At 41.3% G+C, this 15,786-nt stretch overlaps 1 protein-coding gene across 15 annotated transcripts in view; it reads left to right on the top strand.

The window, feature by feature from the left end:
- Phldb2 (pleckstrin homology like domain family B member 2) overlaps positions 1-15,786 on the top strand; it is a 132,954-nt gene that overhangs the window by 11,421 nt on the left and 105,747 nt on the right. The window contains exon 1 of one of the 15 annotated variants that reach the window (XM_023702025.1): positions 1-45. The exons of 13 other annotated variants lie outside the window; for them this stretch is intronic. The gene's annotated coding sequence lies outside the window, so the exon portion shown is untranslated. Of the gene's footprint in view, positions 46-13,866; positions 13,919-15,786 lie in introns of those variants that run through there. One more of the 15 variants, XM_023702036.1, reaches the window with a different exon arrangement.

The following is a 15,786-nucleotide window of genomic DNA, read 5'->3' as shown; positions in this document are numbered from 1 at the left end:
GGGCGCGGGGCCGCGGAGAGCCGCGTCTCGGAGAAAGATGAGCCGGTGAGTGGGCGCCCGGGGCGCAACCTTTCTTAACTTCTCCAGTCTGCAGGACAAACGCCTGGGGCCTCGGGGCTGCGCAGCTTTAGGGCACTCTGATCCCCATTGTGCACGACTCGAGGGGCTGTGGGCTGAGTGCGCCTCCGGTAGGGGTATCCTGGGGAAGGGGTGTCTGGATAGAAAAGACGCTTCCAGAGTGAACGTAGAGAACACCCGGGCTTGGGGGTTCCCGGGGGTAGCTTTTTCTGACTACACGGTTGCTCTAGATGAGAAAGGGATCGCGATCCCAGGAAAAGGAAAGGTCCACAGCTTCACGGTGTAGTGCGAGAGATTGCGAGGAGCCCTTTCTGTACCCTCATCCCCAGATTTCTGGAGAGCTACGTTTTGTTTCCAGAGTGCTGCTCGGGATGGGGGTGGGCGACCCTAAAAGACTGAAACCGATCTGGCCGTGAGCCCTTTAAAAGTGTGTGGGGCAGCAGTCTCCGTGCCCCTGGGAATTGAGACTGGAAAGCCCCTGAATTTCACCAGCGCCCCTGAATTTCACCAGCGCCCTTTCCGGCGGAGCAGCAGCTGAGAAGCTGGCTGGTGCGTTTACTGACTTCATACCGGCACTCGTCTCTTGTTAAAGAGCTGAAGACCTGGCTAACTCCCGCCACCGCCAGGAAATTAAAAGGCTGACAAGCTGTCCCTCCCCGGGCTGGGGTTTCCTGTTTGAAAGAGCTTTGGGAGTCGAACCAGCTTCCAGCAGTTCCTCGTTTACCTTTTCTACATAGTGAGAGAGGGAAGGACCTCCGCAGCTTTTTTCTGTAGGCAGACTTGCCTGGGGCTGGGAATTGCTGAGGCGGGCCTCGGCCTCCTTGCCTGAAGTCTTCCTTCTACAACTCCAGAGTACCTTCCAGGAGCTCTAGAACGCGTGGCGCGGCACGACTGGGAGGGAACGAGAAGAGGCATAGAAATGTGCGCTCCGGTTAGCGTAAATATTTATCAGCCCCATTTCCCATCATTATTTTTCTGTGCAAGTTGTAGATGTGATTTTCAAGTATTGGACTTGTAACTTTAAGCTCACCAGTTTGGTTTAAGTGAACGTTTGAGATTCATTTCTGGGCTTCTGAGATTACATTCAATTGAGTGAAGTCTCAGGTTTACAGTTTTACAGGGTTAAACTTTTGCCCTTGGAGCACTTGAATTCTTAAGACCTGGTAGGGTAGCAACACAGTTGTAGGATTTGTAAACCCCTAGGATTGTCCACTATTTTAACAGAATAGCTATATGCCTGATGCCATTGTCCTCAATTGTGCAAATATTTGTTTGAATAAAGAGCGAAGTTTCTTTGAAAAGTAACAGTTGTGTCTATTCATAGTTCACATCCTGGATTTGATTGTCTAAGAGGGTTTTTCTTTTTCATCGTATACATTTAATATGGATATATTAACATATGTATTTACAAAAGCCTAGTCTCCAAAACATTGAAAACTGCTGTTTGCTTTAATACCAAGAGACTTGAGATTTTACTCTTGATTAGCAAATACAGCCTTCATCTTCTGAGTCCCAAAGATTTGAAAATCCCAGACGGTTTCACAAATGGAAAAACGAGATGCTTGACTGAGTAGTCATTTCAGTCGATTTGCTGGCTTCAGTCTGTTTCCTGCAGCTGGCAGCTGCTGTTCTTTGGGGTGAGACAGACGGCAGGGGGTGTCTTCTGAGGCCCTGCTTGAAGTGGGAAAGCAAAGATACTCAGGAAATGGAGCTAAGAGCCTGTGGATTCCTCTTTCCAAGAACCCCAGCCAAAGCTGACTACTTCAGCAAACTTTTCAGAAATTTTACTTATCCATGGGGTGTGTATGTGTGTATGTTTACATATTAGAGTTTGAGACAGGGTCTAGCTACATAGTTCAGGCAGGTCTTGAACTCACTATGGTAGCCCAGACTTGAACTCATTGCAATCATCCTGTCTCAGCTTCTCAAGTACTGGGATTACACTTGTGCCACTATGTCCAGTGTGTTTGTGTTGAAGAAAGGAGGAGACAAAACCAGTATTTTAAGCCAAACTCTGGCTTCTATAATTTTCTTTAAAGTTCTGTTTGGAAGTCTGTAAACAGGATTGATTCTGGAGTGCACTAGCGAAGTTAGATGGGAAATGTGATTGCTTTCATAGATTTTAAAGAGTGACGTTATTATGGTTGGGTAAGATTAGTTGTGATTAGGATATGTTAATTTCCAACACTTAGCAAGGACGCAGTACTGCAGATATGAACAACTTGCAAAGATTTTGACTTTGTATATCTTCTAGTAGAATACCTGTGCTTGATAATCTGACCTTCTGTTGAATCTTGTGCTTTCTTTGTTAGTTGTGTAACCATCACCCACTTGGCACAAAAAAACACTATCTACAAAGTGTTGTGCTTTATTTTAAAGTCATGCTGTGCATTACAACAGTTGGTGCTGGATTGGGCGGAGTTGAGGGTTCATCCCCAGGGGTTACTGGCACTGTGTATTTTTGGTTGTCACACTAGGGATAAGAGGTTGCTACTATCCTATAGTGAATACTGTTACACATCCTGCAAAGCACAGAACACACAATGACTTATCCCACTACAGATCCTGGACTGGAGTATTGCTGGGGTTTGTAAGATTAGAGATCTTAAATTAACTTAGGTCCTCAAGAAATTTGTTTAGCTGTTCTTGGTCAACACAAAGAGACCAAAACAAAAGCTATTTTGTCTGCATCAGATTCTTGGCATTAAAAGTCTTTCTGTGCCATGGAGGTGAAGGAACTTGTATTCATTGATGAATTTGAGTTGGCTTTAAGTCAGGATTTCGGAGTATTAGAGCACAAAGGAACCTCAAAGATCACTAAGTTGAGCTCATTGCATTTTATGGATGAGAGGGGCAGAGTTTTGGTGACTACAAAGGTGTTGAGTGAATTAGTAACATAGTTCTAGGGTCAAGTCAAGATGTAAAAATTTAGAACTTTATCTTTAGCAAATTTGAGCTAAAAAATTAAACCCTGGGCCTGACCTTTTTGTGAGAATTAAGAAATAGTAAAGAAATAGCATTCTCTCTGAGAAAATACACTTTTTGGTGGGGGTGGGATGGTGTTAGCCATGGTGACAATGGAGCATATGTTGGGAGGGTCAGCCCCAAGAAGGGGATAATTCTATTGTGACTTGCGACACTCTACTTCTGAGACCCACATCACCCTTTCCATGGCAAAGTGGGCAACAGATGGTTCCACAGACATAGCAGATGCTGCTTTTGAATCCAGGTACGAAACAGAAAATTTGAGATTTTCCATCCCTTCCTGCTTTAATGATTAAGATGAGAGCACATGAATGGATAGAGTGTCTTGGATAGAAGGGAAAGTGAGAAGGATCTCCTGAGTATGAAGGGCAAAGTGACACCTGACATGTAAGGAAGGAAGCATGCTTTGGGGCAATTATGGGGAATTTAGCGAAGATAAATCCATTTGTGTAGAACTATGGTGGTGAACCTATGGCAACATGTGTCGCAGCCCAGCCAGTGATTTGCTGCATTGAAAGCTTTAAAAGTTTTTCTGTCATTGGTACAAAACTAGGTTAAGGATCTGAAGACAATTGAAGCTTAACTATGAGGCAGGGGTGGGGAGGCAGTTAAGACAAAAAAGTCTTGGGGTAAAAACTATGGAAGTTCTCTTACTGAAGTCTTCCATCCAGACCCTGACACTTGGCTAGCAAAGGGCACAACAAGCCACATCTTCTGATACTGTGTACGTTCTCTTATAACCCGGGTCTGCCATTCCAAACATTCATCTAGTGGGGAAAAAGTTATAGCAATATACAGTTATTATGTATTTTCTTGAAGAGTTTAAATATGGTATTTAGGAACAGCTTAGTGTATGCAAAGGAGACATCTCAATGATTTTTGATTATCAGAAAACATGTGCACAAATATGATTGGTCACAAACACGTGCACTCTTACATTTATGTTACTAAGATTAGATGTTAGGCTCTGATTATGGATTTAGTGCTGTGTGCTATGGTAGTTTTTTTAATCCTCAAATCTGGGCAGCTTTGACAATATAGGAAGTTTTCTTATGCCTTTCCTGGGACAGGCCAGAGCTATGCACTTCAAAGCCAAGTGGGAGGTTGTATGTAAAAATGTTTCCAAAGTGATGGGTTCTGCCCCCTGCAGGCTCTCCACCAAAGAAGTGTGACAGATTTTTAATTATCACCTTTGTGTGGCCATTCTTGTTACTTTTTTTTTTTAGATAATGAGCGGGAAGATGTGGTATTTTTTTTAAATCATTGGTTAGAATTCTTTATTCAGATTTGATTAATATGACACTTATTTTTTGAAAAACAAATAAAACCAAGAAAGGTAGTTCAGATTTCAGAGCTCTTCAAAATAAACACTTAGTCATTTTGTCTACTTTACAAAATAATCTTCTAGAGGGATTTGACCTTCTAGATGCTAACTGGCATGCAGTAGTTTCCATAAGATTTAAGGATATGCCTTCACCTTGTTGGAAAGAAGCCCTGTGTTGTGTCTTCTTTGAAGACAAAAATCTTTAAACTCCTGGGAGCTGGTGGACATCAAGAGAAGCACAGGTGTAGCACGCATTGGGGTGTCAGTAGGCCAGGAGTTGCAGAGGCTTGCTACTCAAAGAAACCAGATAGAGTAGAAACAGGGTTACATCCTAAGTTATGTGGAGAGGTTTTTGTAAGAGCTCTTATATAGTGCTTGTGGACTGATTTTATTAGACTGATTTTTTTTCCTTTAACTCTATAGGAAGAAAAGGTTTGTGCAAGCCAGTGTTTAATGCTGTTACCTTGAGCAGGGTCAGCCTTTTGTATGTCTGGCTGCTAAACGCAGAGTTCTGTAGAAATTGGTCATCTTTTTAGAATGTTTTGTTTGCACATTGCATGTGACTTCTCCAGATGGCATTATGCTTGTGGGATTAGTTTATGAAATAGCAAAAAGAGCTAACAGTTCCAGGAGGCTTTCAAGCCTTGTTTCTTGATCACTGACTGCACTGCTAAAAACAGGTCAGGTAAAAGCAAAGGAAGGCCAGCTCCTGCCTTCTTTCTGCCAATTCAGACCTAGCCTGAATTGCCAAGAGATATTCAGAGGAGTCTAGGCAGTGATATCTGGCTGCTACACTGCTTACGTCACTGGATAAGTAGGTTTTCTAAAACAGATTGTTAAGGAAATTACAAGCCATGGAATGCGAACAAAATATTTCATGTATATCATGCCAAATCAAATACCCATACCATATTACATTAACATAATTCTGACTAGGCCTTTGCCTTGCTATGTTGTGCTGAAACAGTTACCATGCCCTTGGAATGTCATGGTCAACCATGCCGGAGAAATCTTTTCCCAATTGGGTAGCTGCCGTCTTATCACTAAAACATGCTTTTGTTCTGTGGTCATTTCCATTTCCTGTATTATATAATGGGCACTGCTGTGTTATTAACTAGTATTTATGCGAGTCTAGAAACTTGGAATGAAAATCAACCAACCAACCACCAACAGAAATCTAGTTTATTCTGGTCATTTTAAATATGGGACAGTCTCTGGTAAAACAGATGAAGCTAGGCAAACAACTTGGTCCAGATCTTATTACTATTACTAGTTGGCAGAATCAGGACCAGGATGGGGGTCCTGACTCATGTCCTTGGCAGCCAGTCCAGTATTCTTTGTACTGGATTAACCATTACAATAAAAATAGCATCCTAATGTAACCATTTCCTTTATTGAGTCTTTTAGCACAAATTGTAAAAGAATACCATTGATTAAAATTAAATTAAATTAAATAAACTGGCACATTTCAGTCAGTAGTGTGGAATGAAAATAGGGTGATAGAAAGGTCAGGGCATTTGGCTCCCATGCACAAATTGTTTATTGATCTCTGCTGGTTCAAGTTTTTTACCCCTGACATTTCTGCTTTCAAACTATTAAGTAGTCTAAAGTAAGTTGCAGGAAAGAAAAGGTATATCTTATAACATTCACTTACCATAATAGGCTGTTAAGTAATGAAGACATGGTATCATTGTCATGTTTAGGTTTTACTTTATAGTAAAAAAAAAAAAAAAAAAATCATGAACCTATAACAACATTTTGGTCAAGGACAGACCACATATGCAGTAGTGTCCCATAAAGTTACATCACCTTGTGATGTAGCCATCTTAGTGTGTATAAGCCAACTCTGTGATGCTTGCACAACAATGAAATCAATTAACAGTGTATTTCTCAGAACATACTTTCAACAGGGAGTAGCACACAGCTTCATTTTTAAAAAGAAAAACATGACCCTAAATGATATGATTAACTTTTTCTGTCTCTCCTGAGATCCTGCAGATATTGGGTAAAGGAATGAGAAGCATAGCAAGTTTTTGGTTCTTGGGGATTATTATCTTGGAAATGTCAAATATCTCTCTAGGAGGCACATTTCAGTCCGTAGTGTGGAATGAAAATAGGGTGATAGAAAGGTCAGGGCATTTGGCTCCCGTGCACAGAACTTCCATTCAAGTTCATAATTGTGGTTTCAGGGTCAAGATAGACATTTTTTTACCTCCATGTGATTCCAGAGTCTATATTTTTCTTGCTTGAAACTTAAGAGTTTGAAGGATCAGAAAGGATCAGTGCCTTGTCATTTAGTTTAAGATTACCTACAGTATGGTACACATGAATACTCAAGACCTCCAGGTCAAGTCAGTCAGCTTTGACTCTCTCACCTGGTGTTCCCATCATTCCCTTGTGTCTTAAAATGGAGGACTCTTTGACCCTTAGGCAACTTGTTCCAAGGCCCCTAAACCCAAGGGGTTTGTACCAATATTCAGGGGAAAAAAATCTGGAAATACATGATTTATTTGGGAAAATGTTAGAAATCCTCACCTTGAACTCAAACTGGTTTTAGGCTGCTGTGAAAACCCTGAAAATACAGGTCTATCCTTCCTACTTAAAGAGGTGTCCTACATTCTGAGAAGCGATAATAGAATTTAAAAATCTATGAAGTATTTAAATCCCTTTGCTAGTGTAAATACATAAGAAGTGCATGTGTACTTTAATATTTTTTGAGGCTGAAATTTGCTAGAATATAAAGCAATCAGCAATTTTTGTAAATACTTTTCTATTCAGCATTATGAAGAATGTTTTTTTAAAACCACATATGGTGGGGAAACATAGGCACCCAAATGTAGCTTTATCTTGAAAGTATCCTAAGTATAATAGTCAGCTTACTTGTAATCTTGACAGTGTATTAAAATTTCTACCAGGTACTTTAAAAATGTCAACATTTAGGAACTTCATTCAGTATGATAGCCAATATTTCATACTTTAAAAAGAATCAGCTAGGAGCCCTAGATAAGACCTCATCCTTAGTAGGATGTGGTACATGCCAGGAATCCCAGCTGCTCTGGAGGCTGAGTCAAGAGGATCATGAATTTGAGATCAACCTTTGCAACTTAGTGAGACTTTGTCTCCAAAGTGAAGTGGTTTAGCGCTATAGCCTAGGGGCAGAGTGTCACTAGTACCACAGAGCAACACAACACAACACCATCCTTCTTTGTAAAGTTAACAGCTATAATTTTTAATCCAGAATATAGGTTTTATTTTTATTCATACTGCTGAAAAATGTATCTTGTTTTAAAAAATATTTTACTGTAGAAAATGTTAAAATTTATAAAATCTAAAACAGTATATATCTGTGGCCTGACTTCAATAATTAATTACATATGCTGATGTTGTTTTGTCTATATATCTTATTTAGCCCTAAAAGTGGATAGAGGGCAAATTTCATCCATTAGTAATTTGCATTCTAACTGAGAAATGATTTTTAGAAAAGATACCACTATCACACCTTAAAAATTAGCAGTAATTACAGTATCATCAATTTCAGAGTCAGTGATCAACCTGTGTGATAGTCTCATGCTGTCTTTAATGGACGGATTGTTCAAAACAAGATCCAAAACCGTGTCCACTCATTCCACTTAATTGGTTTTTATGCTGAGTCCCCTTAAGCTAAAGTAGTTCCCTGTTCCCCTGAATTGTTTGCTCTTGCCATTTATTGGCTAAAGATGATACTTATTTTTTCTTTCTGTTTAGACTTTTGCATATTTTAGAATAAAGGGTAGCTTATCTTTTTTTTTTTTAATAATGACATTAGTAATGTGAGTCTCATATGTGAGTCTGGTAAAAATCACATTGTCATTATTTAGGTAAATATCAGCAATTTTGCAAGTCACTTGAGACTTTCCTGAGGTTGCCTTTGTCTTCTGTCCTTACTCTCTTGCCTTTAGCAGTTAGCTGTACAGTTTTCACAGGAAACAGGCAGCCAAATTCCTTGGCCAGTCTAAAGAGTGTCTTAAAAGTGCTACAAAGAAGCCTCATTCAAAGAACTGGTACACAACTTCTTTAAAAAGTCATATTGTCAACCTCTTTATTGAGTTCTCAAGGATTCTTAAACACTTCTAATATAAAACAATCTAGACTTGTTGAAAAGTAACCTCTAATCAGAGGAGATAAAGATTCTCATTTGAAGTTTGGTTGTTAGGGATTGTGATGACGTTTATAAATGTGTGGGTACCATCTGGAGGGTTTTTATTCTCCATGTGACAAAGCTTAAATTTCAAAACAGCTGGGGCTGACTGAAGGGAAGTGTAGCCTAGGGTTGTATCCTGTGTTGTGGCAGGAAGGTGGTGGAACTCCTGGCTACTTTCTGGTCCCTTTCTTTCCATCTGCATTCCATGTGCTCCATCATGTTCTACTCTCTGCTGGATTCCTTTCTCTTCTTTTTTTTTAAAGCATCATTTGAATCCTTTTTCTTTTCCCTTAGTGATCTTTAATTTTTGTTTTATTTATCTAAAGAATGTATAAAAATTGTGTAGTGAAATGCAAAAGAGAAGACAAAAGACAATCAAAACAAAAACCCTATGTGACCAGTGTCCTTAGACCTCACATCAGCACTGTAGACCCCAGGGGCCCTCACCTTACTCCTAGTCCTACCATGTGAATTCTGAGGGTGCTTCTGGTCTTGACACTGAAGAGCCATCCTTGACAGTCATGAAAAACCTGCTCTAGATGTGTGTGTGTGTGTGTGTGTGTGTGTACACTAAGATTTATAGTTGCCTGTGGGAATAGGTTCCAGTTGCAAGAAAAACAACAGTCTTATATTGCCATTAAAATATATCTGTTCTCATTGAACTTTTTTTTTTTTTTTTGGTGCTTTTTGAGAGGTACAAACATCTTCTTTGGGGATTATCAATTTACCTACATATATCTACTGAATAACAATCAATTTGTGTAGATAGAGAGCTTTTGAGTACAAAGAACATGATGCAAAGAAAGAGAAGCTTGGGATCTGTTTATGGCTTGTATCTAGATGTCCCCCAAAGCTTCATGTGATCATAGGTGGTGAGTTTTAAAGGTAGTTGGATTAGCATTAAGGGTGTGATGCTGGAATTAAGAGGGTGGATAATGCAAGCCCCATCCTGGGTATGGGTGGTACCAATTAATAGGCTTGTAGCCTAGATGGAATATAAAGGGACAGAAGAAGGCTGCTTGCTGCTGCTGCTACTTCCTGCCTGCCTTGCCATGAACTATTTCCTCTGCTATACCCCTCTGCTGTGCCACCTTGGGAACCCACTAACTGGAGAGAAACCTTTACAAACTGTGAGCTGAAATTAAACCTTTCCTCTTTTAACTTTTGATGTTGAATACTTTGTCTCAGCAATGAAAAAAGTAGCTTAAGACAGATTTTGGTACCAGAGAAGTGGAATCATTGCTGTAATGATACCTGACCACACATGGTTTTGGAGCCTTTGGAACTGGCATGTGGGAAGTTTGGAGAACCTGGATCCCTTTGGAACTGGCCTGGGTTTGGAGATCCCAGCTGAAGAAGCAGCCCTGGAATGCTCTAAGCTGAACTTGATGGGAGATCTTGGTGAGAGCTCAGGAGAATGGAATGCTGAAGCAAAAGAGGATGAGGAGGACAAGGAGGAGGAGGGAACAAGAAGGAAGGAAGAAGGAGGGGGCCTCGAAGATGAAAACAATGAAAGGACCATGTCTGCTAACAAAGTCCCCCCACCCCACCCCAAGCAAAGAAGTATTTAAAGGAAGAGGTTAGGAATCCAGGAGGAGTGAGTGCAAGAATCGTGCTGTGGGGATAGATGGATGTGGTGGCCCAGGGTGGGGCATTTGCAGAGTCTGTGTGGGAGATGGTTCTAGAAGGATAGAAGCTCTGGAAATGCACTCTGGGGGAAAGGTTTGCAGATAAATATGGGGACATGGAAAGAGGTGAGGCTTGTTTGCAGAGGTAGAGGAAGCTGAGGAGGATTCAGGGGTGACGGGTGTGGTTTGGGGGTTCTTGAAAGGGGAACAATATCATACAGGACACATTGTATAATATTTTATAATGAATCACCCAAAGAATTATATACAAGTGCAGGAAACCTATCAACACACTAAACACTAAAGAATCTAGCTGAGGGCCTAGAGCTTATAACAATGCCTCCCACAGTCCACCTGGAGGCCTGCAGCCCACAACAAAGTCTCATGCAGGCCTGTTTCATGGATCTGTGCTGGAAAGGCCCAAAGGTCAGAGGAAGTCTATGCCAGTGGGGTGAAGGATCTGTTCTAGAAAGCTGAGGGATCTGCACTGGAGCCAGGAAGCAATGCTCAAGTTAAGCACCAGAGCACCCCCAAAAGAACCACACCCATCCTCAACAACAGTGAGGTCTTAAGCTCCTCCAGCAATGAGGAAAGATGAGTTCGCATCAGGTAAGCCAATGAGACAAGCTTCTCCATGAGGCTGAGCAGTGTACCACCTTCCCCTCGGGAGCCAGGAAGCAACGCTCAAGTGAGAACCAAAGCTTCTCCAGGATTCACTGGGAAAGCCAGTATGACAAGGTGCTCCAGTGGAACAGCTCAGGAGAACTAGCAGCTTCCAACAGGTCCAACAGCTTCTCCAAACAGCATCCCTAACAGCATTTTGAACAATGTCTCCTGTTCTGCCTTCTATACTGTTGGCAACAACCCTCATAAATTGACCACCTGTTACAAATCTACTCTAACAGGAAATGTTTTCAAAGAAACAAAGTAGTGATAGTCTGTGACACTGGGAAGAGGATCAGGATGGAGGGAGGGGGAGGGAAGGAGGAAATGAAGGGGATCAGATACCCTACGTGTGCGGACCAGTTCCTCACAATGAATGCGTTCAGTTCATTATGTTTTACAAACATATAGTAACAAAAAATAAAGTTTACTGTGAAAAGATTAGGATGGGAAAATAGGCCGCCTTTGATCTATAATGAGAATATTGATGAGAAGGAAGTGGCTTTTCCTGAAACTTCTAATTAGCTCCCCTTCTTGATGTTCTGATGTGATTAGTAGAAAGAGGCTTGTGTCCATTGTTCTCCATTGTAAAGCTTGGAGTGTGCGGCAGAAACAGATTTGCTCAGTTTTTTCCTTCGGTTCTCTAAAAAGCTTCCCCTCAGGCCCTGCCGTTGGTCGCCACAGAAATTCTCCTGAGCATTCTTGTGAGGAGTGGCACTGTTTCTGAGGACTGCTCCGAGCAGGCTGAATTCAATTACATGTCATCAGTGCATGCTTTATTCATAACAGTGCTGTATCGTAAACATCAGTGCTGAAAGAGGCCAGCCTGTGGACCACCAGCGCACTGAGACTGCTTTGAACACCAGGCTTTGGGCGCTGTCTGCCACAAGTGTTCACTTTAAGGCAGTTTCTCAGCCTAAGACCCCTGGCAGGACTGCTACAGACTCAGACTTTGCAATGATAATGTGGATGTTTTGACCTACACTATTAAGACTGAGTTCCTTCCTCCCTCCTCCCTTCTTTCCTTCTTTCTTCTCTCCCTCTCGCCTCTCTCCTTTTCCCTCCCTCCCTCTCTTGCCCTCTCCCCCATCCTCCTCACCCTCTCCTACTCTCCCTCTTCCCGTTCCCTGTTCCTATTCTTCCCTTTTCCCTCTCCCCCTCTCCTCCCTCCTTCTCTCCCTCTCTCAGTCTCTTCCTCACATCCTCTCTGAAATACTTTTTAAAATTGATCCTGTAATCTGTATCCTCCCCTTTCTCCCAAACCTGAAGCGGTTTCTACTTCGCTTTCCCTTGGCCCCTGCAGTATCTCTGTGATTAATTCCTGCCATATTAGGTGATCCTGAGGAGGGTGGCACATGGCAACATAAAAAGACAAGTAAATGCTGTGTATTTTAGGAATCTTTCAAAGTCAATTGGCTTAATCACCTGGATAGTTGCATTTATGTAGGCCAGCCTTTGCAGCCCTTCTGTCTAATAGGGCATGACAGATACTTTGTTTTAATTTGTTTTTTTTTAAAAAAAACTTTTCTCCTTGGGTGTTTTCATTTGAAACTGAGCTTGGCACAGCTCTGGCAATTGCAGAGTTGTAAATTCACAGTTGGACACATCTAGCTTGAATAGGATGAGCTTCATTTCATTGTGATTAGGTGCAAATGGAACCAGAGAATTGTATTTTAAAACAAATACCAGAGTTGTATCAAAGAGAAGAGGATCTCTGAAAAAGTTTTAAATGACTTCTGAGATTCATTTTCCAATTAATTTTCTTTCAGGGGAAATGTTCTGTGACTTTCTTTGGTACTTTTCGGAGGTCTCTACGTGACTCCTACGGCTTTCTGACTGACAAGAAATGGTGTGCATTTCAGGTGATAAAGTCACAAGAACACCAGAGGGATTACATTTATGGATGGGAAAGTAAACCCAAATGTTTCAGCGTACATTAACCTCTTTCCTGTTTAGACTTCCCAGCGCGTCTTTCCTCTCAGATGGGCACCAGATGCGTTCTCCACACGCCCAGACCATTCTGTAGATGAGTGTATACCAACGCCTGTCGCCATTAAGTCTCCCCAGACTGTTTTGCTTCCACAATAACATAATGCAGAGATCTTAGAGTTTTATTGACACCTCTTCTTTGTTTACAGAAAATGTGCAGGAAATCCAAGCTGAACACAGCAGTGTAGGTCTGGAGGACATGCAGTCTTCTCCTCACCGCTCCTATGTGTGTTAATGGGGACTTCTGTTCTTGTTCTTCACCTTCCTTTCTGTGCTGTGTGTCACCCCTGCGAGGCCTCTGGGCCTTCTGCACTCCCTGTTGTGCTTTCCTTTCTTCTAAACTCAAAAGCAGTGTCTGCTGGGGTCCGCCCTCCTCTCATTCTTTCTTCATTGCCTGAGGAATTAAATTCCAGCTTTCCTCAGAGTTCTCCCTGCCCCGCCTCTCCGCCTGTGTCCACACCCAGGTCCTCCTTCAGTGTACACTGCTGGTTGCTGGTTACTAATCTGCATTTCCTACATATTTTTCATTTTTAGACCTCTACTCATTCTATCATAGCTCAAAAGGAAATGGGCAAGGGGAGAGATAGCAGCAGTCTCTGATGTCACTCTTGGTATCAGGGCAACCACCTTCCTGTCTGGTTTTTGTCTTTGGGGTTGAATTGATTTGCAGGATTAAAAGATATCAAACTGAGATAAATATATATATGCATTCACTTAGGCAGGTAAAATGAGCTTCAGGCAACTAAGTACATTTTTGTCTGTACTTGGTAAAAGTCTTTAAATGTACAACAACCTTTTGAATATCATTAATGTGCCCAGTAAACTCGAACTGAAAAACTGAGGTATCAAACAGGACTGTCCCTTTAAATCTCTGCTATGTCGTTCCATTCACAGTCACTTTGCTTTGCAAACATACATGGTTGAAAAATGTTGCTTGGCTATTTCTCATGGTTTACTGTTTGTAAATGACCTTCTCGTGTCTTCCCTGGAGACTTGTAGAGCTCATTTTCTTTCAGCCTGTGCTACTTTGGACTATTTTGGGGTTGCATTTTGTTTGACCAGTCTGTTTTAGTAATCGTACTTTTTTAAATTAAAATTTATTTGTTTGTGTATGTACGTGAGTAGGAGAGATAGTAGGGCTTCTGCTGCGTATTCTATAGCTTTCTTACCCCAAAGGAGAAGAGGGAAGAGCTTGATACTAGTATTTCATGTGGATGGTTACATAGCATTTTCAACTGCAAATATATTCAAATAGACTTTAATAGCTAAAATGGCAGCATGTTCTGCTGCTGCGTTGTAAGTTATTGTTTTACATATTCATTTTGACATAGTGTTAAGTTTTTCTTTCTGTACTGGTGGAGTAAATATTTGAAGTGCAGTGTTTAGGCATTGCAGAGATTTAGACTTTTGTTTAATGACATCTGCTGTGGCCTGCTCCCTGGACTGCTGTGTCTGCACTTGGGGGAATGCCTTTCTATTTCTCTAAGTTCTCCTATCAATTTTGTGTGTATTATCCCTAAACCATCGTCTTTTCTACTAACCAGCATTGATTCTTTTCTTGACTATTATGACATCTCATTTATGTATTACTTTTTTTTTTTATCCTTGCCAAAAATGTTCTAAGAGCTAGAAGGCTTGTTGTCCAACTTTAAGCACTCTTAGAATTGGATACAAGTTGCATCTAGGGAATTTTATCTAGCAGTGGAGATGGGAAAGGATACTATGAGAGTGAAGTGCATGGTTTTTCTTTATTTCTTTCTTTATTTTTATTATTATTATTATTATTACTATTTTTTTGCGGAACCAGGGATTGAACTCAGGTCCTTGCGCTTGCCAGGGAAGCTCTTATTCCACTGAGCCATCTCCCCGGCCCAAAGTGCATGGTTTTTAAACACAGTGCATCCAAGAGGATTTAAGCCTTACATTTTTAAGATCCATGAAATGGAAAATAACTTGTTTTTTCCTACTTAATTTTTATATTTAATTCTATCAAAGATGGGATGTTTGAATGTACAGGTGATCTGATACCAAATGGGCTTGGGATTTGCTTTGTGGTCTTAGATTCACAAAATTTTAGATGGCAGTGACTTTTGCCGAAATTGGGTAGCGTCTGTCAGGCTTCCCTTCCTTCAGTGGGATTTGTCTTCATTAGCATGGCTTCTATAGACCACGCTCACTGACTTAGCCATGTCCTTAGCAGTCTGTCCATCAGTCCTGTGCTACGGTGTGTGCAGTGACCACTTACTCCTGTGCATGTCTCTCTCTTTGGAATGTAACTGTGAAGGTGGGAACTAAGATCTTATACCACCTACCTCCCACTGTCTGGCTCAGAGCCTAATAGGTGTGTAGTGAAGATTAGCATTTTCAGGGCAGCAGTAATAACAACCTCAGATCTCATGGCTGAAGACCGTTGGGTTGGCAGGGGCCTGTGCTGCCTCCATGTGGGAGGACAGGCCAGCCCAGCTCCACACGCTTTGGTGGAGGCCTGTTATCCAGGCATGGAGGAGAGCAGCGGTGAGCCGTGCTCTGCCTGTGGGTGCTTCAGCTGGGAGCTGACTCCTCATGCTCAATGATATTTCTTTGATCAAAACAAGTGATAGAACCACGTGTGTCACCATGGGTATGAGGAAGAGCCACCTGCTGTGTTCCTGAAAGAAGAAGACCTGGAATATTAGTGACTGGCACTAAAGTCTGCGAAGTAGATAGCTGCGACATGTTACTTAGTACTTTAATGAGTAAAGCATCTAAAACTATCTCTTGAATTTTTACTATTTTCTATGCAATAAGCAGAACTACTTCAAATAAAGTATTTTAGTAACTACAGTTTTAAAAATGAGGATACTATATTGTCTAAACTAAATTCAACAAATATCTATCTGGAGGCTTTAGGTAACCATTCTGTTAGCTTCATTCATATCAGGGAATGTAATATATATATA

The sequence above is a fragment of the Octodon degus genome, unplaced genomic scaffold (assembly GCF_000260255.1).
Source record: "Octodon degus isolate 3935 unplaced genomic scaffold, OctDeg1.0 scaffold00007, whole genome shotgun sequence".
NCBI classification, from domain to species: Eukaryota; Metazoa; Chordata; class Mammalia; order Rodentia; family Octodontidae; genus Octodon; species Octodon degus.
The sequence above is the reverse complement of the archived record's forward strand: the minus strand, read 5'-3'. Positions and strand labels throughout refer to the sequence as shown.